This window comes from Dreissena polymorpha, chromosome 3 (assembly GCF_020536995.1).
Source record: "Dreissena polymorpha isolate Duluth1 chromosome 3, UMN_Dpol_1.0, whole genome shotgun sequence".
NCBI classification, from domain to species: domain Eukaryota; kingdom Metazoa; phylum Mollusca; class Bivalvia; order Myida; family Dreissenidae; genus Dreissena; species Dreissena polymorpha.
The window spans coordinates 145,260,754-145,287,886 of NC_068357.1; the positions used below are offsets into that span (position 1 = coordinate 145,260,754).

The 27,133-nt window shown below is 35.5% G+C and overlaps 1 protein-coding gene and 1 long non-coding RNA gene across 2 annotated transcripts in view; both read left to right on the plus strand.

Moving 5' to 3' along the window:
* Positions 1-4,174: 4,174 nt before the first annotated feature.
* The window catches only part of LOC127871849 (uncharacterized), a 55,520-nt gene continuing 32,561 nt past the window's right edge, over positions 4,175-27,133 (plus strand). Inside the window, exon 1 of the mRNA XM_052415104.1 lies at positions 4,175-4,228. The gene's annotated coding sequence lies outside the window, so the exon portion shown is untranslated. The remainder of the gene's footprint in view (positions 4,229-27,133) is intronic.
* On the plus strand, positions 6,565-8,371 carry LOC127871872 (uncharacterized). Its single transcript, XR_008045587.1, has 2 exons — positions 6,565-7,807; positions 8,131-8,371. It is a non-coding gene; the product is annotated as an uncharacterized LOC127871872 (long non-coding RNA).

The window sequence follows — 27,133 nt, forward strand, 5'->3', positions numbered from 1 at the left end:
TATAGGAGTAAGTTGCATATGATCTTTGACCACAAAATATACATGTAACTATATCATTGAAGTGAGGGGCACATGTCTACCTACTGCTGCTTATATTTTTTTGAAGTTTTATACAGTGAAAGCTGTTAAAAGGTATACCGTGTTGCAAGCTGTGCAATAGCACTTGAAGAGAGACAATCATCAGTGTATTGAAAGACGACATTGGTGACTCATGCTTTGCGCAGATGTTTGAGAAGACAAAAGTAACTGTACCGACAATATCACTTCCACCGACTTTGATTGAACTTGCACACAGTTTGAAATCAAGTGGTGACAACATCACACCTGAGCTTTTTTTAACAAAATTAGCTATGACAGAAGAGATGCGTGATAGTATAAAGCGAATTTGATGGTTCATACACCACTTACAGGTTTGATACGGTAAAGTAAAAATCGATACGCACACTTGCTAGTTATTCAATATTTTAAAATGATACTCGCTCATCATTATATAATAATAAAAACGTTTATATAATATTCGTAAACGATGCTGAAAGATTAACATCAACTATGAAGAACATAATACAATATATTACACCTAAGAGATATTGGTCCTTCTATATCTATATGACCGGTTTCAGTCTGTAAAATGCGATAGAGGAACTTAGTAGTTTATGGACCGGTCACTATTTTTTGTATATGGACCGTTCGGGGTTACACACCACTAAATTTGCACTGTTTTACTGTAAAATGACGTCATTTTTTAACGAAATGACGTCATTATTCATGCGAAATTCTTCAGTTTATCTCTTTTAAACCATAAACAATCGTACAACACTGAACAATGGTAAAGGGGAAACTCTTCGGTGTAATATAAGAAATAGTAAAGTCCACTTCGGTCCCAATGGCATTATAGTGACCAGCCAGGCAGCCACAAACTGAATATGGATCTCATGTCCATATACGGTTTGTGGCTGCCTGGCTGGTCACTATAATGCCAAAGGGACCTCAGTGGAGTTTACTATTTCTTAAATACTTGTTCTTATTTAGAAAGTACAGCTATCAATATCAAATCATGTCATAAGCAGTTATTTTAATTATCGTTAGTATTATCGGTCAATAAACAAGTCTTTGTCTTTGTGGTGTTTTGTAATTAAGCAATCTGTGAAAAAGTCCCTTCAATTATTATTATCACATGACATAGACAATCCCAGAAATCGATACCTTCCGGATTACCCGCCCCTGAATACTCTCGCGCGCCTCCAAAACGGTACTGAAGAAATAAGAATGTAGGTAAAAATGCCAGAGGTAAAAATGCCATAGGTAAAAATGCCAGAGGTAAAAATGCCAGATGTAAAGTGGTAAAAATGCCATAGGTAAAAATGCCATAGGTAAAAATGCCATATGTTATATAGTAAAATAGAGCTTTGAGCAATATTTTTAAGGATATTGAGTATTGTAGGGGTTAAGTGAATGTTAAAAATCCGCAATTGATTAAGAAAAAAAGTGCAGATAAATATTATGTACAAAATTTCAGTTGTGGGGGGAGGGGAATTTTCTCTGTAATAAATCTGTATATTATCGGCTCTAAGTTAAAATGCTTTAATTAGCTATACGTATCAATACATGCCTCATTTAATAATTAATGTAAACATAATCACCATCAAAACCCTGCTTGTTTGTCACATTGCTTAAATAATTTATTGTCCTCAAAAATCGAAAGATTCCATTACATCAATAAAAATAGCCTTTAAAAGGAATTTAACAAGTGTTATTTAATGACCTATTCATCAAAGAAACAAAAAATCCCAACCAATAAACAGAAAGAATAAAGCACACTAACAAAAGTATAGTCTAAATTTATTAGTGAGACAAGTAGAATAAAAATAACATGTTCAATAAGAAATGTTTCCGTACAATACTCAATATCCTTAAAAAATATTTCTCAAAACTCTATTATTTTTTTTTAACATCTGGCATTTTTACCTATGGCATTTTTACCACTTTACATCTGGCATTTTTACCTCTGGCATTTTTACCTCTGGTATTTTTACCTATGGCATTTTTACCTCTGGCATTTTTACCGCATACCAAGAAATAAACATGGACCTATATAAATGTGTATAGGTCCCTACGCAAAACAAGGAAGCGAAACGGGTTTATCAAATATATTTGAGGATTTAAAGAGTTTCTGTTATCGATCTGACAACCACATAATAGTTCGTGCTTTTTTTATTAATATAAATTACGTAATTAGTAGAAATAAGGTTCATCTGCATTCTTTTAAGAGTAATAACACATACCATGGACATGGACCTATCTGTGTAGGTCCCTGGCATCTATAAGGTCTTGATTGTCATTTAACATGTTATTTAAAGGTGACGCGTGATATCTTATCTAAATTTCGGTATCAACACATGTGCAGACATGTGGTTTCACGGGCAAACCCATAAACGCTTTTAATCCACACTTGGAACATCGCCTCCCATTGAGCGAATTCGTTCGCGCCTTTGTCGCTGATGTTTTTTTCAAGAGATGTATGTTGCTGTCATTTATAATCCGTAATTACAGAAAAATAAATCACTTAATTGTGCGTGTTTTTATTTTTTAAGCGTAAATTTAGACCGTTTTACGAAAATTTAATAAAGACATACGTTTAGGAAATCTAGAGAACACAATTGGGGCTCATTATTTTTCATGTTGAACATTTCAATCGTGAATTAAGATGTTATTAAGAAAATTTAATAATATTTCAGGCAACATGTAAAACGTTATTTAAATAATAATATAAGAAAGTTGTAGACAAAAGCTGATATGTCCTTTTCAATAAAAAAGTATGACATATCCTGACATCTTACACAGTTTTTCAAGCGAATAACTCCGATACTTGTTCATTTAAATCACAAAATTCATTTCCGGCTAGTTATTTTTGTATTAGCTTGAGAGCGATTTTTAAATAAAAGACTGCTAAAACCACTTTAGTTTTAGACTAAACTAGATACATTATTTTAATTTAAAAAATCTCTACCTGAAAATCTTACAGAGTTTCGATAACAAAGATTTACGAAACAATTTTAGAATCACAAACTTCATTTCGGCTATAGATTTGTATATTACCTTTAAAATGACCCCAGAGAAATATTAATAGCGAAATGGTAACTGAGTAGACAAACAAAGAGATGTATTATTCAATTAAAGAAGTCGTCCTAAGTCTTTAATCTTACAACGTTTCTTAATGAATATCTCCGGAAAGTATAGAAAGTACGACATTTAATAAGAAATAATATAGGCTTAAACAAAGGCAGATATCAATTTAATTGTCTACATCGATCTTAAATCTATCTAATTAATATCAAAGATCTATCCAACAAATATGGTCTGAATGGATGTTTCCAATCTTTATATATTGATAGATCTTTGTTAATATCTCCGGCACTATTTACGCTAAAATCACAACGTTTACTTCACACTTTAGATATTTCTATACCTTTATAATTATGCTTGAATAATTTTATTCCATAAAGAAATAATTAAATTTTATACAAAGGCATTACTGAAAGGTATGCTTAAAAATGCCAACTCGGCCTTAAACATTACGTGTTGTCACTGAATATTGTTGCAGATACACATATTTTATGAATCTATCGTGTATATTTTTAATTTAAATTATATTGATTTACGATGTGATACATATCGACACTTGGTTTCATGTTTCACTTGTTTTCAATCCTCATGTGCGAAGTCATAAAGTACTGTTTATTGGAATAAAGCGGGCGTACACTATGATAACGTTGTAATCTGTCAAATTCTTCAGTACCGTTTTCAATCGCGGGTTCCGTAATAGCCAATATGGCGGTGCCCATATTATCGATTCTGGGATTGTCTATATAGGAGTTAGTTGTTATGTGTAAGGTGTTAAGGGTTAGGGTTATGGTACGCTGTTTGATGTTAAGTGTTGCGTACCGGTAAATTTCAATCGTCCCCAAAATTTGTTTTTAAACCACTTTAATTTATCTGAGAGTGAAATAGCATTATAAGACTATATATACCGGTATACAGAATACTGTATCCAAAATATCGATGATTTCCAAACTGCACGTGTCTTTGAGATTACCAGAAATTGCTACTATTAATGGTGCAATGTAATCTTGTAATTGCTACAGTAGGGTGAATTTTGTTTTGAAAGAAGAGTGGCGACACCTTTCGGACAGCCTTGCAGTATTTTGGGCGGGCAAAATCAAAACAAAAGGTGAGCACAAATTATGGCATTTGGGAATTTATGTTTAAATGGTGCGATAGTCACAGAAGTGACAATTGTAAGTCGTAATAAAGGATAACATTTCTGACAGCAAAACGCTTACGTTTATACCCCTATGTTCGTAGCCAATTGCAATTGCCTGCAACACGGTAGTCTCGCGATACGTGAGGAATATTCACTTGCCTCTAGAAACCATCTTCATATATCAGATAAATGATTTAAAGAATAATCATATTTAACTTGTCTTTATTGGACAATTGCCCTTTTATGACAAAAATCCTTCAATATTAACTGCCGTCGAAACAAAAACAACACCACTGTCCGCTATTAGTATTATTGTTTATTTTTTCGCCCGGTAGATTCGCGGTAAATAGATTCAACAGCACCAATATTAAATAAAACATGAATAATCAAAGCTCTGGCATACCATTCAAAATAACCAATAAATTATAACGTATATAACAATTCAAATTTATGGAATTTAAGACATCAAAATGAAATAAAATAAATAGCACGGTTATTTTCAAGCACTTTCGCATTTTTTCGTTACGACAACTAAACTATACCAATTGAAATATTGTTAACGTCAGTTTAACGACATTTAATTACCAAAAATCAATTTCAACCTTTAGCGAGAAATGTTTTCTGTCAGATTTAAAAAGTAGGTCACACAGGTTTGTTTATAAACAAAATCCGGAGGGCACTAGAGTAAAGTGATCCTGAGTCGGACAGTGTTTTCCGTTTCGAATGATTTGAGATATATTTAGAACTGTCTGGACGGTTTCTTCATACTGGTACCCAGCCTATTATTCGCGCTACGCATTTCAACCGTTTTTGCAGTCAAAACGGTTTTATTTCGCCTATATGTGTAGTTGAATACAGCTACTCCAGTTCGATTGTGAGTCGGACAGTTTTGATATTGAGTCGGACAGCCAGAGATGTCAGAGTAAATGACCATATATTATATGGTTTAATACTATTTTAAGTCAATAATGCAAAAAATATTTGTTCCATTGATGCTTTTTCAATATTTGGTTTATATTGAAATGAATTAATCTAATTAAATGATGTAAAATTACTTATATACTTACGTTAGCGACCAGTGGTTGTTACACACGCTTTTAAGCTCGGCGACCCGGGTTTGACTTCGCTCCCGGTGCATACAAGTTCGATTGGTGGTTGCCATGCTAGACCAGCGAGGTTTTGCTAAATTTATTTTCACATCAGGAGTATCAGGTTAATATTGGGCAACTATATAATTACGATGCCTTGCTAAATGCACTACGTGTGTGGACATGAACGTCTATGAAGCCCATCGGGTATCGAAAACAAGTTGAAGATTGAAGATTCGTGTTTTCAAGCTTAGGCCTAACAAAAAAATATGTTTGTTTCCACTGACATGGCCTAAAAAATTAGGGTAGGTAGGTAGGCAAATAATTTTATTTTTAAAAATATTTTTTTTTAGAAAATGTCGTACATGGTGCATCTTCTTCTCATTTTTTTGTGTATAACTGTATGTACAATAAATTTGATGATGTATGTAATGCAATATGGCTTTATTTAAATGCTTTAATGAAATAAAAACTTGCTGTTCATTAATTTTGCATTTGTTGCTTTCCTTATTTCCGAGTTTAATGTTGACTTCTGGCAGCGGCTTTAATAGTCCATTTTATTACCAATAAAAGGCATTACTAAAGTCGCAGTAAGCTTGACCCTCAGTGTCTATAGGAATTCAGTGTTGTTATACTTTCCGTTCCTTTGGAATCATGGAGTATATACTATATTATTTATAATTTATAATATATTAAATAGCCCAAAAGCCATGCTTGGGGGACGCGAGTGGTGTTGCATGTAACATTATCACCATGAACAGACCCAATCAAACTGGGTGTGCTATTATATTTCTTGGATGCAGTTTATGCTTCCAAAGGACCACATTTTCAGATTATATTATGTACTGGTGTCGTGAGGTCTATCTACCAGGGCTAGCGCTGTCCCAAAATTTCTTTGAGCCGACCAGCTGAGCTGCGCGAAAACTGGTTTTGAAATAATTATATATACATTTACTATCAACTTGTTTATAGTCTTTTAATGACAACAAGGGCATATCACATATCATTATGTAGCATACATTTTTCAATATACAAATAATTAGTATGGTACTTGTCAAAGTACAAACATAAGTTATTTTATAGATGAACATTTAATAGGGGTGTCGATTGTTCCAAATTTGAAATCCTGAAAATTAGGCCGGGGGTCTTGGAACCGCAGCCGCAGGAATCCAACAGGAATAAAGGGCAGATCCACCAACCCATCCGGAGCCTTTACTAATTGTTCTTTTTTATAGTCTTTCCAATTGTATTTTCAGGTGAATACAATTTAAAATATTATAAACCACACCGTCCGTATCACCGCATGTGCATTCGTCATTCTATATCTTCTATAAAGAACTTCGAAAATAAATTATAATAGACGAAAAATAATTACTGTATCCGAAAACAACAGTCCGAAAAATTTTACGCGTTTGCCACATTAATTAAAATGTGCATATCGTTTGACTGCAGACGTTGCAAAACCTAGCAAATATACAATTTGGTTGCCATATTGCTTTACAATAGCATTTTTGTGGGTAAAAAACAACTTAATTATCACCTTTTAATTTCAAACGATAATCGGCAAAAAGATGTAACATCGTCGAAATAGAACTAATTATTTAATTATCATCCTTTAATTCAGATCGATAGTCGGGAGAAAGGTGTTACAGGGTTTTCATTAGGATTCTTTGTAGCAGGCTTTTGAGTTATTTGAGGAGGCCAACCTGCTAGGGGGGTCCGGGGGCATGCCCCCCCCCCCCTGAAATTTTTTGAAATAAAGGTGCCAAATCGTGGCTTCTGAGCGATTTTGGGCACATATTTTTCATGATTTTCCTCAGTTAAAATAGAGGATGTTAATGTGAATTGTTAAGTCCTCAGGTTACATCAACTCTCAGAGGTGTCAATTGTCCCAAGTTTGAAATCCTGAAAATAAAATCTGGGTGCCGATAGGGCCCACGGTGGGTTCAGGGCACACCCTGGACAGGGGTCCAGGGAGCCAGAGGCCCCCGGAAGCACCTGTAATTTAACTTATTTGAAACAAAGAAATCGCTTCTCCTGAGCTTTAAGACACCTGTATTTTTAAGAGATCAGGCTTTTTCCGCCCATAGCCACGGGTCCGAATATCGGCCCCATTCCCAATTCAAATCCGGTTGTTTTTTTCCCAATTGAAAAAAAAAATCCCAATTCGAACTTCCAACGATCGCAAACTTGATTTTTTTCGGCTGCTAAAAACGCGCAAAATAACGGTACATTAATCCGCAAACTAAACATTGCCGAAAACCCGCGAGTTTTTGAGCCCGGCTTTGTATCGATCAATACTGCGCGCACGTTTATGTGCAGGTAACCATTAATCGTCATGGCGTCTCACAACAGTAAATACTACGTTCCGAAAATAAGAAAGAAAGATGCAAAAAATACGCCGACAATTTCGTCTCTTTTTAAAAAGCAAACTAAAAAAACAACTACATCGGGTGAGGTAAGTATAAGAATGCACCGAAATATTTCTAGTAATAAACGAAGATCGTTATAAATGATTTCCGAAATTCAACAAAAAGATGCGAGCGACAGTCGTTCTGGCTCGTTTTGTTTTTGTTATCTGAAATTGATTATAGATCGATTCATTTGTTAGTGATTGTTTTCTTTGATATTCTTCTTATTTTAAGGCATTCAATCAGTACTAAAATCTTAAACCTGCATGCATAATATGCCCAAATGCAATATAAAAGGTAACTATTTGTTTGTGCAGCAGTGTCTCATAAATAACAGTAGCTTTTACGCAGTGAAATGCTTTTATTTCAGCAGCCACAAGAGACAGATTTGATACATCAAACAGAAGTTACCCAGCCCCCACCAGGACTGACTGACACAGAGGTGTCCCATCCCCCACAAGAACTCACAGAAGTGACACAGTTCCAATCAAATACAAGAGAACATTAGTTTGTGAGAACTTAAAGACTTCCGGTTCAGAAGCTGATGCCACATATGCAATTGTTATTGTCTTGTTACTTTGACATTGTGGTTAAGAAATGTTGAATACTGACACTGTGTTTGTTTATATTTTATTAACATAGGCATGGCAATGTACACTTATCACAAATATTCATAATATTTTGTAAATTTTTTATAATATGATTACAAAATAGCCATTATTTACCAGTTAACAGCTTCTTTGAAATATAAGAAACACTATTTACATGCGATAATTTTTCCCAATTAAGCCAGTTTTGCGATTATTTTTTTTCCCAAAATGGGATTTTTCACGACGTGAAATTCCCAAAATTCCAGTGTGGCGTTTTCCCAAAATGGAGCGGAAAAAGCCTGGAGATTCAAAACAGAAAAAATACTTTGGCTAGCAAGATATCACAATCTATTTCTTTAAATTTTCATGTCGATGCATGGGTCTGAGGTGGAATGTCCCCGTCGGGGGCGAAGGGCCCGGGCCCTAGCTTAATTTATAATTTCTGTGCAGTACATAACATGTATTCTTCAGTGATTCATTTTGCGGTGCGTCCCGCGTCCCAGACGCACGTTTTATCCTGGGGACGCATACTTTTCAAACATGTGCGTCTTCGGGACGCATTGTTAAAAAACTCCGATTTTCAACATCGTCAAAGTTTTACAAACCGATTTCGATTCGTGGAGATAACCGAAACACATGTCAACACCGTCTTGACTTATAGAACGGAAGTCATATCACTACATTCGGAATGTAAAACGCGTATTTCGATTGGTCGAAATATATAAATTATCCAATCAGTTACGGCGTTTTATTAATAGTTCGTTGGACGGTTACTTGACTGTCCCGGATGGTAAACAAAGAAAATGCCACCCAAAAAAGTTCTCAAAATCGATCCGCAACAATGTAAATTAACATCTTTCTTAAAAAACACCAGTTCCGCGGCCGAAGAACTCCAAAATGACACATCCAGCGTAGACATCAATGATAATATTGTTTCTAAAGAAAAATCGGAAAAGAAAAAAGATCGCAAATTTCAGTCGATGTGGCTCGGGCTATACTCTTGGCTTCGCTATGTTCCCAGTGAGAATAACGCCGATGATTACATGTTTTGTTCTGTGTGTACGGACTACAACAAGGTTAATGGTATGTCGAAATTAGCCAAATGTCAAAACTTTCAGCACTCCACTCTTTCAAGGCATGTCAGTTTGTCAGAACATAAGATGTGCATTGAAGCCCCATTACATAGAGAAAACATGGCTCAGTGTCAGCTTAAAAATGAATCAAGGGAAGATAAAGCCATGAAGGTGTTGCTTAAATGCATCCACTGGATCTCGTCAGAGAATTTACCATTATCAAAATTCAAGTCTCTGATAAATCTGCTGCATGACCTTGAGGTTCCTGATGTCTTTGCTGCATTTTATGAAATTCGGCTTTAATGCATACTTTTTCTTGTCTATTTTGTGTAATTGTAACATATTTGATCAATATATTACAAATAAACACATGTAAAAAATCGTATATACCCGCTTTAAGTATATGATTTGTAACGAATTTACAAAGACACAATCTGGGACCCATTGTTTTCAGATTGGACCCATTGTTTCAAAACATGCGAGTCCCAGGGACTCATTGATGTAGATTTCAAAATGAATCACTGATTCTTTACAGTATTAATGAAAATCTGAATTAAACAAACACTGGAAATTTTAGCATTTTAATAAGTTGTAACTTCCAATAATGACAATGACATTTCAAAATATATAACTAAACCAATTTAAATGACTAGTCCACAAGTAGTTCTTGTTCCAGTCATTAATTCACAATTTTAAATGTTTTAAATGATTGATTGTTACTGTTAATTGTTTATTGAAAAATGGAAGATGAGTCATTTTATTTTAACACTCCTGCCGTTCAGTCTGATGGCACACTCTTTTAGCTCTGGTTTTGAAATCCTGGAATAGTCTACCCTTTCTCATAATAATATGTGTATGCATTATAATAAACAACGGGTAACTAAACACAAAATAATAAAAAAATAAATAAAAAAATAATAGAATCTAAATATAATTATAAACATTGACATCGAGCGCCTATGGACGCTATTTGTTTTGATGAGACAGAATCGCCGCGGTGTTTTGCGACGTCTGCTTCTGAGGTTTTCACCACCTCCACTATCAAATCATGAATAACACTTTTGACAATATCTCTTCCCGATGGTTCGGACCGCGAAACACACTTCAATATACTCGGCGCGCACGTCGTTGCTGAACTTTTACTAACCCGGCCGCGCTTAGCAGCCGACATTTTTCACGCTGTATTTACCGGAAGCAACTTGTTTATATAGACACCGGCCGAAACGGTGTCAACTATTACGGCCGCACTAAAATTACTTCGAAGCCGGTTTAAGGCAGGAGTTGGCCGCTTCAGTAGTCGGAACAAAGAGTAGATCGATGTTTATAAACTTGCATTTATGTCGGCAATAATAACGCGGTACGAAAGGAAACAGTATAATAAAAACGATCATGAATTGATTGAAATTCGTTTTTCCTCCTTCGTAATCGTTTTCTGTACGATCGGTTTTTTATTTCAATTCGTTTTCTGCCAAATACAAATCGTAATAACGATAAAACGATCCTTATCTGTAGCCCTGTAAATCGGTTAAGGTTGTTTACTTCCGTTTCAGACAGTTAGTATATTAACAAATACTAAATATCTCGTCATCGTCGTGAAAATTTGCCGATGTTTTTTTAAAATTTTCTTTCCGAATTTGAGCCGGCCTATAACAATTGAGGCGGTCAAATCGGCCGCCGGCCGCCTCCTAATGAAAACCCTGGTGTTTAGTAATCGGTTTAGAAATAATTTAATTTATTGGTACGCTTCTTTTGATTTGCTAATCTTTAAATACGACGTTTGCCATGGGCCGCTTATATTGTTGGCAGACGACAAGATCAACTGACTGTGTATTCCAAGTGTACAGTGTCTGCGCATGAATGACCCAATATCATGTGTGAGCAAACTCATTGCTGATTGGCCAGCTACCACGTGCGCTTCAATAACAATAAAAATGATATGCGGATAACGTAGACAAGTTTGACAAGTTTATTGACCGTCGCCGAAAAATACGCGGTCCGATTTTTTTCGAATTTTGGGCTCAAAAAAGATTAGGACCGGCGGCAAAAAATTAGATAGGGTCGGGCCACCGGAAAATAAATACAATGTAAAGCATAATTTCTAATTCGTATTTATGAGTCATCCAGTTACAAAACCACTGAAACATGTGTGTACGCGACTTATTTTTCTTTTGATGCATTACATGTCATGGCAGTGTGCCTGTTTGCTGCAGTTACCTGAGGGCTTCGCAAGGAGAACTCAGGGTTCAGAGCTTTCAGCTTTATCAATATCCACCACATATCGGAAGGCCTGCCAGGCTTAAACGATGCGCCTTTCTGATCGGCAAAAATCCCCACGTACCTTAAAATGTTACCTTTACCAGTGTTTTTTTCACCTATAGGGGAATGGTGGCGTGGCCCGTCCAAAGGGGAAAAACGCGTCGTTTTTTAGGAAAAAGGGAAAATTACAAATTCACTCTTTTTTATGTAATGATTTTATTATATGAATACACATGTATGTATGAATGCAATATTCACAGCTGAATGTCTCTGTCCTTTTTCTTAAATATATATCAATGATTGTTTCAACATTTGTTTCAGACAGTTCAGCCGTCATGCACAGTCTCAGTTTTCCTAGCCAATTTCAGTCTAATTGGAATTTTTTTAATCGATATCATGGCAAATTTGAGCATTTTTTATCAATAAAATGGAGCAAATTGGAATGTTTTTATCAACAAAGGTGACCACTGATTTGGGAACAACTAATTTATTTAACTCTTTATGATAATACAAAATCATATTAATATTATATTTATATACTTTGTTAGTTGTTTATGAAATAAATATGAGATATAATAAGACAGTTCTTTCTAAAAAAAAATTTTTTTTTTTTTTAACTTCTGGAGGGGATTTTTTCTACAAAATAGGGGAAAAATATATACTATTTTTTTAGGGGAATGGGGCCGAATATCGGCCCCGAAATTGCCATAAAAAAACACTGCCTTTACTAAACCCAAGACCCCTGGCCGCTTATGAATAAGCTCTCAATAAGAGCCTGTTTCGCAGCAACGGAAGCCGATGCTGCGATTCTGCATCGGCCAGCGCAGCTTTGAAAACTTTTCTAGCGACATTTTTGGCCCGAAGGTAACACGACCCTTTTGGAAAATTCAATACAGTCTTCATCCTATTAATTAAAAAGTGAAATACGACACCACAAACTATTAACTACAAAGTGCAAACAGTGTAATATAGTGGTAAAATCCTATTATTACCAACGTAGCCCAATTTCTCATATGATATTTTTGTATGAATAAACATAGTTAGATATCAACGAATTTCGGAAAACGCAACATGTAAGAATTTGGTGTAGGTGCTCATTTTGTGCTGGAAATGAACTTTTAACCAAAAGTAGTAAAAAAAACACTTTGCACAAATTAATTAGAACAATCTAGCACAGACCGAGCAAACTGTTTGATGAATGGAACATATAACAGGGTTTTTTTTGGCCCAATCCCAAAAAGTATACTTTTTTCCCAAAATGTGGCAAAAAAATTCCCACTTTCCAATAAAATATAAAAAAAAATATTTTTTTTTTTTTTTTTTTTTTTTTTTTTTTAGAAAGAAGTCTTATGTGTATTTTATCTCAATTTTAATTCAATTACATCTAACAGTATTATATGATTTTTTCTTTTAATTTGAATGATTATAAAGAGTAAAATCAAATTTAGTATTTCCCTAATCAGTGGACTTTTCGTGTGGAAAAAAAGGCTAATGAATTTATTTTCCCAATTTCATGAAAATACCGATAAAATTCTCAATTCCAAAGCCATGGGCTATCTTCCCAAAAAGTGGAAAAAAAACCTGTATAAGAGCTATTGGACTTCAGCGATTTTTCTTGTCCAATTGGGAAAAGTACCTGTACCGGTCCAATTGGGAAAAATCGAGTCGTGAAAACCTCAAAATTGGGAAAAATCGAGTCGTGAACACCTCAAATTGGGAAATTGGTGTATTTGATTTTTTGCTCCCAAATACTTTAAAATTGATAACCAAGTGTTTTCAAGCTGTCAATATTATATAAACCTAGGTTCAAGCTAAAGAGCTGCAAAGGGAAACTAACAAAATGTTGCTTAAAAAAAAAAAAAATTTTTTTTTTTTTTTACCTTTTATTGGGAATTTAAGGACAGCAATTGGGAAATTATTTTTTTTTTCGTAATTGGGAAAGTGCCGTTTACCGGTACTTTATAAAGGAGGAGGAAAATCGCTGGACTTGTCAACATTTGCATTTAGTTCCACGTAAACACGTAATAAAATAGACTTATTTCTGTATTTTAGACCTATCTGTAAACTTTCATATGCAAATATAGGTTTAACATTGTTTATTCAAAACTGACAATGAGTCTGACAGTGTCCAACTCAATATCAAAATGCATTGTTTTGCTGTCCGACTCAATATCTAAAATGGTTCATGTTGTCGGTCGGGAAATTGTTGATCAATTCAAAGAAATTACGATTAAACTCTAATTTAGTTTGCAAAATGATCATAAATCTACAGCTTAAACAATGATGTCAATTGCTCGAACAGATTTCAATACTGCTGGACTGTTTCAAACGCAATCAAAACTTACTTCTTTTGCGTTGTCAATTTTTAATTTCGCGCCCGTGGAGGTATTTTAGAAATGAACTTCAGGAATGCTGGGAAGAACGCCACAACAGACAAACGACTTATTGGATTGGTTTAAATATTAATTTCGGATAATGTACACTTGTTTACATGCAGAACTGTCTAAATCGACAGAAAAACGGGTCCAAAAACGTCCGACTTTAGATCGTGTCCAACTTACGATCACTTTACCCTAATGAAATGCCGCAAGTCAACCCGACCCACGAGTTAACCAAGTTTGAGTATAAGGCCTAAAAAAACATGTTTGTTTCAGGTTACAGGCTCAAAAAAATGAGGGTCGGTAGGTCGGGAATTTTTTATTATTTTTTTTTACTGTAGGATCTGATATAAACTGGTGGCAGCAGTGTGGATCAGATATGCGTAAATAACCCCATGTCACTTTCAATCGATAATTTCAGGGTTTTATTGCAGTTTTATGGCTTTGTTTTACCTACGTGTACCACATTAATTGGTCCGAACAGTGTACTTTTCGGCGAAAAAAAACATGGCAAGTTACGTAAGAAACTAATGATAGCCAACAGTTGTTATCCTCCTGGAAATTGTTCTTTTAATGCATAATATTATAAAAACATATTTTCCGACACATAAAGTGTTTTAACAAATCAGTATTTAATTCATAACAAATATAATACAAGTATAAATGTTCCGTTAAATTCCCAAATGAGACTAATAATTTGTAATCCGAAACACACTTCCGCTTTTTTAATGTTAACATGACGTTTACAAATGCTTCCAATATCTATAGTCATCATGTATATTTCCCGACAAAAGAGCGCGAAAATTATGCGGAAATGTACAAGGTCAAGGAAAGCGTGTGTGTATTGATTTTTTATACAAACTTTGTAGCGCAGAGAACATTGAAATTTGTTGATTTCGTTTAAAAGTTTGTTTGGTATTTTTAAACACAATTACATCGCGAATAATTTGATATGTCCTCTAAATTAATTTCAAATCAAGCACGCCATATCTTTATCGTTACGGTGTTTCAGTTGAGTAATTATTGAAACAGTAATCGTACTGTATACTGATTCAAGAGCACATCATAGCAAAATAGGAACATATTGGAAATTTCAATTTATCATGCCCGGATGACAAAAACCTGTTGTCGCATAAAAAATCGATTTGCGATCCGCAAATGTCTCCAGAAAATGTCTCCGGTCAGGGTTTTTTTAACTAAGAAAGTGACGCCGATATTCGGCGTCTTCCCCTACCAGAATTTTTTCCCCAAAAAATACAATTACCCCTCCAAGAATATCATTTTTCCCCAAAACATAATATTTTCCCCTCAAAGAAATGGGTTTTTTTCCTTTGGGTTGGTCGACACTTATCCAATTTGTACCATGTACAAAGATCTCACTCTCTCTCTCTTTGCTGACAAACACACAAAACTGGGAACCCCAGTGATTCTAAATAAAGCTATTAAATTACGTCATGGAAATTTTATCCGGGCAACTAACCATAATTATCACGTGACTATTTCACTGGCTTCCGGTCTTGCGCGAGAAGGGCATTTCTTCAATTACGTACCGGAAACCAGTTGAATTTTCATCCGGGTTATGTGAAAGCCAAGATGTACATGTAAACGTGAAATAGAAAAAAATTTCTCACAATTGGCGTTCATGTACGAAAAAAACAACGTTCGGACTCGAAAATACTAAAAACATTGACACATTTTTTAAGAACATATCATTGAAAACCATTGAAACTAGTGCTGCAACAATATACCGGTTTATCGGTATATATCGCAATACGCAATCCTCATATTGTATTGCGATACGATTTTCATCATACCGGTACGAACATTTTACAAAAATTCATTCACATTTCGTCCAGAAAAGCCATTCGAAATAATGATAACAAGGTAAACAAAACAAAGCAGTGTAAAAAAAAATTTTTCCATAAAAATAGCATTCTGATAGTGTTTTATACGGAGTAGCGTTGTTACATTGGAGCATTCATTCGATGCTTTTGAACATATTATCGTTGAATTAATTGCGCACAGCTGTAAATGTTTTGTTCGATTCTGAATTGAGCATTATTAAATTTGTATTCCAAATTTCGGAATTACGCTTCCAAATTTTAATGCTAATGCGACAATTAAAATTCTAGCGTCAAATAAAAAGTGCTTTATCCTTTGTCTCAATAAAAAGCGCGCGAAAATTATACAGACATGTAGAACGTGGCATAGAAATACAGTATGGGTGTATTTTGTGTTGTATAAAAACGGGAACTTCACATCAGGTGAATAACGAGTGTTCAGTGGAAAAAAATGCCCCGGTTTGACGTTATTTCATCACATCTTTAAATAGTAACGAATGCCAAAATGTATTCGATACTTAAGAAAATTTGCCAATGTTTGTGTTTCTTGTTATTCTTGAGCACATTTATAGTAAATATATACCATATTTTGCTTTAAAGCTGGAATATACGGGATTATCGGGTAATTGGCAAGTTATATTTTTGGTACAAGTTAGCAATATATTGCGATATATTGCAATACGGGTTTTTGAACTGACAATATATTGCAATACGGTTTTTGGCGTATTGTTGCAGCACTAATTGAAACCCAGCAGGATTTGGAGGTAATTGACATTGAACATTTTGAAAGTGAAAGAAGACAATCTGCAGCTGCCGCACCTTCCCATTCAATACTGTTGCAGATCTAGATCGTCTACCCATTCATCATGAAACTAAAATCACAAAATTGACATCGTCCCCCGGCCCCAGTACAGAAATACAGTTGAAAACATTTTTTGACAACTTTTGTTGTGAGTTTGTTGTCAAGATAAGTTGTTAAGAAGTGTTTTGTTTATATATTATTCAGTTATTTTGAATACGTTTTGTTCAATGAATTGTCTTTTGAAAATTGAATATTGAACTCGAATAATTTTGATGTAATGACTCCTTGATGTAGTTTAACTTTTTCTGTGAGAGGTTTGGGAGGAAGCCGGACTGCAACGCCAAATAGGAAAACACCATTTATTTACAAAGAAGGAATGCAGTCAGATATACAAATACAATATACAAATAACTTAAAATCACTAATACACAATTTAAGTCTATAGAGCCACTCACTTTGAAAGTAAATATTAATTTACTTAATGTAACAAACATAATTATTAAATTGATATAAATTAACAGACTTAATTCTATTGCATTGAAATAGTAATACAATTAATGTAAGTATACATGTTTTATTTCATAACTGACTTATCATTGAAACTGACAAAAATTCTGAATAAATAATTATATTACCATAAAACAGTTAAGTATTTGCAGTCTTCGAAATTAGCACACGCCCGATCGCCCGTGGCGAGTAAAATTACTGCCGGGCACATACAAAAATTCACGTTTGTGGCCTGCCGGGCATGTAAATTATTGAAGCCATTTGACAGTTTATAAAAAAAATCGTAAGCGGTTCTTGATATTTGCAGATCTATTTTTCAATTTTGCGAACAAACACCTTGCCGTAAGTTGTAAAACAATGAAATTTGATTGGTTTAACAACACGCACCTGCTTGCACACGTCATCGTTATTGTTTTTGACCGATGCAGTTCGGTCACATTCGGTTCTTATCGACGGTTTCTCTAGACATTAATCGAGAAGATGCTTTTTGAATCGATCATGTCAACAAATGTCATTGTCGACATAGAGGCAGTACCTTAGGTATGTTGATGGGGCTAAGCCCGATAAAGCACTTCCAAAATAGAAAATTGACAATGATTTAGAGAAAAAGGAAGCCAAGAAATGGTACGAGGACACCAGAGAACGCTCTTTTCAAGAGCACTGGTGTAACGATCGAACGTCTTAATTCTAGTGATTGATTAGATGTAATTGACATGACGCCTTATCAGTGATCGCTCCGCCCACTTAATCACGTGGCTCAGCGGGAAGAAAACCTAGACAAGCTAACACCAAAATGGCTTCTTTGCCTATAGACTGCATATAGATTTACGCGATATTCTGGATGATTTTATGGACTTGTCTAACACCATATTACACTTGTAAAGGGGTTGATGCCATTAAGTTATTCTGCAAATGCAAAAAATATACGATTAAAGAGAACATCAGCTATTTATAACGGGTAAATCAGTACATTAAACACGCTCTCAAACGCTTGCGCGCTTACCGAAATCGAACCCGTTATTACGTGTAATGGTGGTATTTGCAATAAATTAACACTTCACCGGTATTTACCCATGTTATTAACAAAATTATTACCGAAACATTCCCCCATACCCGTGTATTTGACACGAAATAGCGCTTTATAACTGGGAATTCGGTGAAGTTTTACGCGCTTTCTGACGCCGGGTGGGTACCTCAATCCCACATGTTATTGCGTATAAAAGTGATATTAATCATATTAAACATTGCTTATGGGACATTTATCAATCACTATAATTTAAAGCGCAAAAACAACACAGTAAGTTTGGACATTGTCTGATATAATATTAGTTTTGTGCGAAATGAAATACGGCCAGGCTATTATAAATTAATAAGGCTACCAATATCAGACGCTCGCGCAGGTACCGACTTCCCCGAAGTTACCGCATTTATTGGTTAACTAATATCAGTAATAATAACTCTTTTACAATAGCATTTATCTATACGTCTTTATTAAAATAATAACAAAATGGTTTTCACTTGTTTCTGACACACACAGAAACACGATTTTTTAACGGGGATTTCGTAAAGTTACACGAATTGGGTAACAAAATTCTCAATTATTTTACATGCACACGTGACATAATACATACTTAATAATACTTAGTTATTGCTTATATGACATTTCAAGTTTGTAAAATAAATTAATGTTCTATAAAGGGGATCTCGGTAATTCTTGAAGCTTCCACTCGCTCTTGTCAAGACCGCATTGCCGCGTTGGAAATAGTATAAATTTAATTAATCTAACGGGACGATTGAACTTTACCGGTACGCAACACTTAACATCAAACAGCGTACCCTAACCCTTAACACCTAACACATAACAACTAACGCAACACCTTATAATCCTTTTTATCCTATATATTTCCTTAGTATCGGGGGCTACCGCCCCCAAACCCCCGCTTTGTCAATAGTGGTAAACAACTGCGTACCGGTAAAGTTCAATCTAGCCAATCTAACTTATCTTTCTGGATTCCAAATGTCAGAGTTGCATTAACCCTGTTTACACCGTTTTTGCCATATTTCATTTCCGTTTTTTAATCCGAACAAAATAAACGAAACTCGTTTAAAAAATGAGATCTAGGCATTCGAGCTCGTAGTGTGGATCAAAACCGTTTATTGGTGACACCACATGAGTGCAAATGTGTAGATACCGTTAATAAGATAATATATCACATGTCACCTTCAATTAACATTTATGATGTCAATTAAGCGCATTACTGTCAGAATAATAAAACACAGCATGAATTAGGCTTCATGCTGGGTTTCAGTTCTCGCAAAGTAATGCAGATGAACATGTCTGTGATACGGTTAAGCGATATACCCGATGATTTTGGTGAACATTTTTTGCCGTATAGATGCTCTCTACGTCAACGAATTCAAGGAAGAAAATGTGCTAATGAGTCGTACATTGACTCTGTCCGAATTTTTTATGGGAAATAACGATGAAATCGACGTCAAATCCCGTATTTTCAGCATGCCTTTATCCATCTCTTACACTTCTCAAGATCTTTTTTGGCTTTGGAAACGAAATAAATTCAATGTCACCAACTAATCTGTCCGGATATCGATTGTCCGAGTTACATAATCCCCATTGACACCGTTTAACCATTTTAAATTGTTTTTTAAAGAGGAAAACAGAAGAAACTCGGAATAAAAGTGAACCTAAACATGTAGCTTGTCTAGAAAATGGCGGACAGGTCGTTGCTAACGAGTGCGCCCGATTAATCGATCGCTGATTGGTGGATCAATTCTAGTGGGCGGAGCGATCATAGATAAGGCGTCATGTCAATTGTATTCACTACTATTGAAACAAATGTTCTGCTTTACTATGTGTAGCATGTAAGTGTTAAAATGTTGTGATTTGTTATAATTTTGGTTAAAAAAGTTTGGGCATGTAAAAAATATGTTGGGCATGTAAAAATTCTTAAGTAACTGGCCCGACTGGCATGTAACTTTTCAAAGCTAATTTCGATGACTGTATTTGAAACTTGAAGTAAAACAAATTAAATCAAATATAATGTAGTAAAATTTAAAAATTAAACGAGACTTACCTTGGTTAAGTCGATGTTTGAATGTAATTCTATGAGTCATAGACTCACTGGAGGGATTAAATGAGATTGTGCGGCGCATGCGCAGATCAGGCTTTAAAGAAATTTTGTCATTATAATCCATAAGCAAGTCGTGGTTCTATAAATCTAACGACTAAGTGTACAACTTGCTGTTCTAAAAACCTTTACCAAATATGTGTGGGGAGGGAGGGCGGCATTTAATCCCTCCAGTGAGTCTATGACTCATAGAATTACATTCAAACATCGACTTAACCAAGGTTAGTCTCGTTTAATTTTTAAATTCTATTTCGTCCTATCACTGTCAGTCTTAAATGAGATTTCAAAGCTGATAATGACAAAATTATCCATGTAATACAGTACTTACATGTACTCTAATGATGTTACTGTAAAACTGCATTTTCAAACATTGAATCGTCTTCAATTTTTAACGAATAGTACTTCTTAAATGTAGAATCTGCTGTCCAACCAGCACGCTTCATTATAACACTTATTGGCACATTGTTGTCTCGAGCTTTTGATGTTGATGCACTCCTGACACTGTGAGCACCATAAACTGTTACATCAATCCCCGACTTAATCATGACTGTCCGTATCCAACGTGACATTGTGTCTTTAAAAACAGGCCCATGCGGCCTAATATAGCTGATTAACAGTTTCTTATTTGTGGATGGTCGGACTTTCTTAGTTCGACTGAGATACTCTTTCATAACAGTATATACACAAAGCCTCCTATCTGGAGGGTAACATTTTAACAATAGAACTGAATAATCAAAGCCCGGCCGGCTTTGTTTTAACAATGAATCGAATTGTACAACAAACTGTGATTTTTCTTTAATTAACTTATTTACACTCAACAAATGAACTGTCTGGGATCGAGCGGCATTCGTTAATGCAATCAACATGACTAATTTCAGAGTCAATTCCTTCAATGACAGGTGTTTCACTGGCGAAAGGGATTTCAGATATGTTAGTACGTTTTGAACATCCCAAGTCTTGATGTACCTAGATTTGCAGGGCCGCAAATTAAATACTCCTTTCATGAATCTAATAACCACTGGGTGAGAACCTGCTGGAACGTTTTCAAGTCTTAAAAACGATGACAAAGCTCCTCTGGCTGTATTAAGGGCACTATATCCTACTCCGCGTTCAAATTCTTCAGTCAAAAACTCCACTACGTCCTTTACAGAAACCGAAACTGAATCAATTTTGCACTTGTCACAATACCGAAACCATCTTGATATATACGTCTGATATTGTTTTTGGGTTCCGGATCGCCATGAAGACATGAGTATTTTGGTTTCCCTTCTAGAAAAACCTTGACATTTAAACGATTCCCGGACACTAGACATGCAATCAGAACTAAGTCTTTTGCCAGCGGATGGGTTTGATCGGAGTGTGGTAGATATAGAACTTTTTTGGTTGCCGGAAGAATGAAGGGCTCCTTTATAATCATTCCCATTAGTTTTGAAAACCAAGTTTGTGTTGGCCACAGGGGTGCTATTATCAAACACCTGGCTCTGTCTAAGGAAATCTTCTGAACGCATCGTCCCAGCATGCTGAAAGGAGGAAACACATAAGAGCATGAAAATACACTCCAATCAGTTGTAAATGCATCTACCAAATAAGAATTTGGTTCAGGCTTCCAAGAGCAGAAAACTGGCAACTTAGCATTTAGCCTTGTTGCAAACAAATCAATTTCCGGTTTTTCAATAGTTTGAGAGATTTTTTCAAACACATCAGGACACAAGGACCATTCAATTCAATCATTGAATTTCCTAGAGGGCTCGTCGGCCAAATTTTCTTTCCCAGCAATGTGAGAGCATGATAACCAGACATTGTTTTCTATGCACCAAAACCAAATTTGCTTTGTAACCATATCACATTTATCAGAGCAAATGCCACCCATATTTGTTAGGTAGCACACTGCTGTCGAGGAATCTGTTAAAACCTTAACATGTTTCCCTATGATTTCCTCTTTCAATGATTTAACAGCGAATAATATTGCTTTGAGTTCTAGGACATTAATATGCTCAGAACTTACGTCTTTAGTCCACCTACCACCTACTGTTCTACTATCAATGACAAAACCCCAACCTGACAGAGAAGCATCAGTCTGTATAACTATGTCTGGATTGCCGTGACTTATAACCCTATATTGTTCATGGACATGCTGTATCCACCAATTGAGTTCCCTTTTCATCTTCCAATTAATACCCATCGTTGTGTCAAAATTACCACAGACAAGCTTCAGCGCAACAGTTTTGCCCTTTTCTAGCTCTCTATAGTGTAGCTTGCCAAATTGCACTGCTGAAAATGCCAACACTAACAAGCCAATTACATGTGCTAGCTCCCTAATTTTTGCCTGCTTTGCATAATACAACTGCCTACATTCCAAAACTATTTGATCAATTTTATTTTGGGGCAAAAACACTTTCATTTGCTCAGAGTCTATGATATTGCCCAAGAACACCAGCCTCTTGGTGGGAATTCTAACAGATTTTTTGAGATTTATGATAAACCCAACTCTGGACATGAGGTCTTCTGTATGAAAAATGTTTTCACAGCTTAGCTGGTATGTATCCCCACAAAGAATACTATCATCAATAAATCCACTATTGACATATCCTTTACTGCGAAGTTTAGCATATACTGGCTTGAGTAACTTTGTAAGTAATCTTGGCATGCATGCTAGCCCGTTGGGACAGGCTGTGAATTGAAAAAGTTGACCTTTCCAAACAAATCTTAAGTATTTCTGCTGTTCTGGGGCAATACCAATAGAGTAGTATGCATGGTGCAAGTCAATAGATCCCATGTATGTGTCTTTTGTGATTAAATTCAAGGCTTTCTCGAAAGTATCCATTTTAAAATGGTGATAAGGAATAAACTCATTTAATTTTTTCAAATTTAAAATCATTCTATGCTCACCATTCTTCTTTGGTCTGATAAAAATTGGTGAAACAAATTGTCCTGGCTCATACACAGCCTTTACTATTACCCCAAGATCCATAAGTTTCTGAATTTCAGTGTCAATGATCTCTGAATCACGAGTGTTAAATGGTATTTGATTGCAATATTCATTTTTTGTATTATAAAATTGCTCATGAAAAACAACATGAAAATTTTCAACCATATCAAGAATAATGGGATCACTAGTGAGCTTGCGCCATTCATCAACAAAATATTTAAGCCTTCCGGCTTCAAATTTCGATTCACTGACCTGATTTGTTACTGACGTGGAGGGCGACTCTGCCCCTGTCTCATCACGTGTTTTGGCGGGTTGGAGAACTATGGATTAGGTCCATGTGATGCGTAGGAACCAAGGCATTGTTGCATTGGTCAACAAGGGGGTTCATCTTTGCAGACCCCTGTTCTAGACACGCCATTTCATTCACTGTTTTAGCTAAAATAGTAGCTGCCTTAATCACCGACTGCAAACGACGTCAGCACACTGATCTGCGCATGCGCCGCACAATCTCATTTAAGACTGACAGTGATATGACGAAATAGAATCAGTTTCTTACCTGCAACGCCAAATAGAAAAACAACATTTATTTACAAAGAAGGAATGCAGTACAGATGGAGGTCTGCATTTCCTTTTTACACTAGTTTGGTGTAACCTAGGAATTTGTTGCATAATTGGCGTTACCAGGTGGTTATAGAAAACCAATACAGAAAACATTTGTTGTCAAATCAAATCCACAATAAACAACATTATTATAAAGGAACCTTGATAAATAAGAAATACATATTGCACCACGAAAATGTTTGTTGTTTGCATGGAATGTTGTACCAATACAATGACAAAGGCTATGAGACAAACTTGTTAATAACAACCATTATATAATCTTATATCAGTAAGAATGCATTATAACAGGTTTCTTAGTTCAAGTAAATGCTTTGTACATGGATCCACAATCAGCTGTGAAACTGTAAAGTTATGCAATAAGCTTTATAAGCATTATTGAGAAAATTGGAAATATGCAATAAGCTTTTATAAGCATTATTAATAAAATTAGAAAGTTTTAATATTAGTCACAACAAGGGGGGCAAAGGGACAAATCCCTATGAAAATTTCCCATAATAAGATCTACCCCTGCAACTTTATTTTCCAAGCCAGACAAAACCCAACCAATACCTGATGGTTTCAATTCTCAAGTATACGAATCCCGATACCCATGGCTATATCAGTCAAACTAAACATGGGTTTACAGGGCCCTCAATCCATTTTAGGAGAAGTGGGTCCCTACCCATAGCAGGGGGAATTTTCGCGGCGTTTCCCTTTTGGGGGGATTTTTTTACTTACTCTCTAATTATAACATTTGTACATGTTTCCACTATATTCCAGTGTGCGAAATTCGCACTAGCCCGAAGGGTTTTGGCTAGTGAAAATCCATTCGGTCTAGTGGGAATTAAAAAATTTATATAGTTGGGCTAGTAAGAAATTTTACTTTTTATATATGTGTATACGAATTTGGGCTATTACTTTTAAATCTGAATTTCGCACACTGATATTCATTGCTTTTTTCATAATTTAGTATGTTTCAAATGATTAAATTAAAATAGAATTGAGATATAATAATCATGAGACACATCTATCTATAAAGAATTTTTTTTTTTTAATTTTTTATACGCCCGTATAAAATACGGGACGTATTATGTGAAACCCCTTGGCGGGCGGGCGGCGGGCGGAAGGCATCACTTTGTCCGGACTCTAATTCAAATTGTATTCATCCGATCTTCACCAAACTTGGTCAGCAGTTGCATCTAGTTGATATCTAGGCCAAGTTCGAATATGGGTCATGCCGGGTCAAAAACTAGGTCATAGGGTCAATAAGTGCATTTTCAAAGGGGCCACTTTGTCCGGACTCTATTTCAAATTGTATTCATCCGATCTTCACCAAACTTGGTCAGCAGTTGCATCTAGTTGATATATAGGCCAAGTTCGAATATGGGTCATGCCGGGTCAAAAACTAGGTCATAGGGTCAATTAGTGCATTTTCAACGGCGCCACTTTCTCCGGACTCTAATTCAAATTGTATTCATCCGATCTTCACCAAACTTGGTCAGTAGTTGCATCTAGTTGATATCTAGGTCAAGTCCGAATATGGGTCATGCTGGGTCAAAAACTAGGTCAAAGGGTCAATTAGTGCATTTTACTTTGTCAGGACTCTAATTCAAATTGTATAAATCTTATCTTCACCAAACTTGGTCAGTAGTTGCATCTAGTTGATATCTAGGCCAAGTTCGAATATGGGTCATGCCAGGTAAAAAACTAGGTCATAGGGTCAATTAGTCCATTTTCAACAGCGCCACTTTGTCCGGACTCTTATTCAAATTGTATTCATCCGATCTTTACCAAACTTGGTCAGTAGTTGCATCTAGTTGATATCTAGGTCAAGTTCGAATATGGGTCATGTCGGGTCAAGAACTAGGTCATAGGGTCAATTAGTGCCTTTTTGAACGGCGCCACTTTGTCCGGACTCTAATTCAAATTGTATTCATCCGAAACTTTTAAACAACTTTTTATCCTGCGTCAAAGTGGTATGGGGGTATAAGTCACATTCAGTGACAAAGCTCTAGTTCAAGTTGAATTCACCAAACTTGGTCAGAGGTAGTATATAGATTATATATCAGTCAGGTCTGATTGGAGACATGCAACCGATTAACACATGCAATATTTTTTTTGCTTATTTCCAAAACAAATACATCAATCATCAGTGTATCATCTCCAATGGCACACGAATCGGGCGTATATTGCTCCGTCATGCGGCGCTCTTGTTTTATTTTAGGGGGAATTTTTCCCCCCAAAAAGGGAAAAAAGTATACTTTTCAGGGGGGGGGGGATGCGGCCGAATTTCGGCTGTGGATTTGACAGATTGAGGGCCCTGGTTTATGTGTAAATATTGTGAGCTGTTTGGATCCAGTAGTGACCCAAACATTTCCTATGTCACAACTGGTGCTGTATTATGGGACAATCCCTCTAGGAGAATTAGAACTCACAGTAATAGTGATAGACACTTGGCTTCAGTAGAAACAAGAAATATCTTTAAAAAAGATATACGGCGTTGATTGTGGTCGACGTTTATGAACGATCAAAAGTTATCTCTATGAGATAAAAAGTAGCGGATGCCTTTTTTCTGCGCAGTTCTTAGCTACATCACAAGCAAATCAATTACGGGGTGTTGCGCCAGATTATGTGGCTTATTTTGCTTTATGTGATATTATTAATCAGATATCTATATTTACAGAATAGAAAAACACAAGAAACATGAAAATATACGAGTGCATATAGGTCAGCCGGCAATACTCAAATCTTATTTAATTGCATAATTATAGTATAGTGAATTATTGTGCTCATGCTTAATAAACTGGTCTAAATGGATAAATATTTCTAATTAATTTTATCAAAATTGGTCCTTATCATGCAAATGTTGAAAACATATTAAAAATCGATGATTGACATACCACAATAATATCGCCGAATATCTTTATTTAGTATCTTTCTGATCAAAACAGACTTCAAGTGCACAAAGTTTACGAGACGGCGTTTATATAAAGATTTCTGCAACTGACCGCAAACTGACCTTGATACCTTTCGGATTGGAATGCAATGCATTAAAGTTAGGTAACAATTCTGCTGCTGAAACGACGGCTTGTTTACGCCAACTGTACACGACCAAGGCAACAGCTGTGCCTAAAATATTGATATATCGACAAAGCGACTAAACGAACTATTTACTCCATCAGACAAAAATAGCATAGATTCCAATTTTTTCCTTCAATGAAAAGATCGCAACCCCTTCTGCGAACTCCGGT